Here is a 3600-nt window from a genome sequence, read left to right as displayed (position 1 = left end):
CGATGGGGATGTGGGCTGATAATTAATATGGGGGGGAGGGTGTGTGTGTGTGTCTAGGAAATATTGTTATATACCGTGGAACCGCCAAAAGTAAAAAAAATACCGTGATACACATATTTGGTCATACCGCCCAGCCCTACTCTATGACGCCTCCTGTCCATTTTACTTATGACATATGAACATTGATGTTATGAGAGCTATATTTGAAGTCATATTTAAAGCGATGCTAAGCTCTCAATGGAATGAACTTGCTCTGCTCAGGTATATTACTAATCCTAATCTCAGCTCCTTGGGAGGAAGTAAAAACGATTGTCCCAATTTAAGCTGAAAATAATTCACCTGTCTGTACTAACCTTTACAAGGGGCTGTCTGTTTAAAGGTGCAAATATAAGTATGGTGCCCCCAGGGTAGAAACGGTGGCAGGGCGGGGTCCACTGGGCGGGGTCCGAGGTCCATCGTCGTCATCACGTCGCTGCGCACGCCGTCCCATCATCCAATAGGAGCGGCGTGCGTAGCGACGTGATGTCGGCGACGGAGAGCGAGGATGCCGGGGAAGCAGAGGCCTTGCCGGAGCGTCGGGGACACCCCGGGGACGCGGCGACAGCGAAGGAAGGCGACATCCAGGGCAGCGGTGACGAGCGGTGACGGTCTGGAGCAGCGGGGACACCTGAGTATAACCTCCAATACAAGTGGTCTTCAACCTGCGGACCTCCAGATGTTGCAAAACTACCACTCCCAGCATGCCCGTTCAGCCGTTGGCTGGGTGTTGTAGTTTTGCAACATCTGGAGGTCCGCAGGTTGTAGACCACTGTCTTATACTTTACATTGCACGGATCCCTCAACATACGATGGTTTCAACAAACGATGGTCCATTTGGAACGGATTACCATCTTATGTTGAGGGACCACTGTATATGTAGTTTATATGTAATGCTGGATGTGTTTGTTTCTTCCTTGTTCCCATATTGAAAGTAGTGCCATAGAGTTGTATTGTGGGGGCGTGTCGGCCGCCGCTTCGTGCGGTGGTCGACACGCCCCCTTTCTGCAGGCATCGGGGCCCCGTACAGGAGATCGCGGGGGACCCCAGTGGTCGGACCCCCCGCGATCTGCAACTTATCCCCTATCCTTAGGATAGGGGATAAGTTGTTCATCACTGGACTACTCCTTTAAGTCTTCAGCTGAACAAGTTGCCCCATGCCATTCACATTAGTTTCAGTTTCTGTCTGTAGCCTTTTACATCATTTCCTCCTAGTTGTGCTGCAGGGACATCTTGTGGCTGAAACATAACATTGCATTTATCAAAACCTGCGGAGAGGAAAAGTTGACCAGTTGCCCATAGCAACCAATTAAATTGCTTCTTTCATTCTTAACAAGGCCTCTGAAAAAAGCAATAAAACTCACAGTTCTTATGGGAAAAAAGGCTTGTCAACCCTGGAGACTAAACCTTTGTTTCTCCAAATGGAGGGAGTGCCCCCTTGCCTTTAGTGGGAGTTTTACCTGGAACAGTTTTTCCCCCATATTTTTTGTATGGGCCATTTATATACTTAAAGGGTACCTCACATCAAAAAAAACTTTTGATATATTATAGATTAATGTATGCAGAATAAGTTTACAGTTGTATGTTATTAAAAAATATGCTTCTTTCTATTTAATTTTCCACTTTGAAGAAATGGCCACTAGAGGTCTCCCTACCAGTCCTGGCAGCAAGCATTTCAGACTCATGCTGGAGTCCTAAACACTACGAGCTGCCAGTCTGCTTTGTTCACAAAGGAGAACACTCAGAGCTGCCAGCCTGCTTTGTTCACAGCCTGTTTGGCTGTGAACAAAGCATGCTGGCAGCTCTGAGTGTTTAGGACTCCAGCATGAGTCAGAAATGCTTGCTGACAGGACTGATTGGTAAAAATACAATAGAAAGAAGCATATTTTTCATTAACATGCTATTGGAAAGTTATTCGACATTCATTCATCTAAAATATATCAAAAGTTTATTTGATGAGAGGTACCCTTTAAATAAGTTGTTCATGTTGTTATATGGGAAGCAAACCCTTGTTTTACTCTCAATGTCTTACTCTCCGAGCATAACCCAGCACCATAACGGAGGGACGATTTTAGACCCCTCTGTCCACCTGTACCTGGAATATGCTTTTGATAGCCAGGGTTCTACCACAACTTTAACCCCTTAAGGACCACGGGTTTTTCAGTTTTTGCACTTTAGTTTTTTCCTCCTCACCTTTTAAAAATCATAACCCTTTCAATTTTGCACCTAAAAATCCATATGATGACTTATTTTTTGCGCCACCAATTCTACTTTGCAGTGACATTAGTCATTTTACCCAAAAATCTACGGTGAAACGGAAAAAAAATCATTGTGCAGCGAAATTGAAGAAAAAACGCTTTTTTTGTAACTTTTGGGGGCTTCAGTTTCTACGCAGTAAATTTTTTGGTAAAAATTACACCTTCTCTTCATTCTGTAGGTCCATACGGTTAAAATGATGCCCTACTTATATAGGTTTGATTTGTCGTACTTCTGGAAAAAATCATAACTACATGCATGAAAATGTATACGTTTAAAATTGTCATCTTCTGACCCCTATAACTTTTTTATTTTACCACGTATGGGGCTTTATGAGGGCTCATTTTTTTGTGCCGTGATCTGAAGATTTTAGCGGTACAATGTTTGTATTGATTGGACTTTTCGATCGCTTTTTATTCATTTTTTTATGATATAAAAAGTTACCAAAAATACGTTATTTTCGACTTTGGAATTTTTTTGCGCGTACACCATTGACGTGCGGTTTAATTAATTATATATTTTTATAGTTCAGACATTTATGCACGCAGCGATACCACATATGTTTATATTTATTTTTATTTACATGTTATGGTTTTTTTTATCGGAAAAGGGGGGTGATTTGGACTTTTATTAGGGAAAGGGTTGAATCACATTTATTAACTTTTTTTTACACTTTTTTTTTGCAGTGTTATATCTCCCATAGGGGACCTATAACACTGCACACACTGATCTTTTATACTGATCACTGCAAAGCCATAGCTTTGCATTGATCAGTGTTATCGGCGGTCGATTGCTCAAGCCTGCATCTCAGGCTTGGAGCAATCAATCGCCAATCTGTCATGCTGGAGGAAGGTAAGAGGACCTCCACTCGCGTCCTAGCCTATCGGGGCACCGCATTTTCACCACCGTGGTCCCAATCAGCCCCACTGAGCAGCCGGGAAGCTTTTACTTTCATTTTAGATGCGGAGTTCAACTTTGAACGCCGCGTCTAAAGGGCACCGCGATCGCTGCTGCGCGCTATTATCCCGGGTCCCGGCTTCAGCTACATGCCGGGACCGACCTGATATGACACGGGGTCACCGCGTGACCCCGCATTATATTGCGGGAGCCGGCCAAGGTCGTAAATATACGTCCTTGGTCATTAAGGGGTTAAAGGGGATGATCTAATGGCCATAATACATTAGAGAATTAACCCTTGCCATAGAAGCTGTTGGAAAACAAGGAGTCCATATGCTGTGCACAGGAGCGCCTCCCTGTCTGGTATGTGGTAGAAGTAATAAAAAAAAATCCAACACTTAAAATTCCCAT

Source organism: Hyla sarda, chromosome 8 (genome assembly GCF_029499605.1).
Source record: "Hyla sarda isolate aHylSar1 chromosome 8, aHylSar1.hap1, whole genome shotgun sequence".
Taxonomy (NCBI): Eukaryota; Metazoa; Chordata; class Amphibia; order Anura; family Hylidae; genus Hyla; species Hyla sarda.
Note: the sequence above shows the minus strand (reverse complement) of the source record.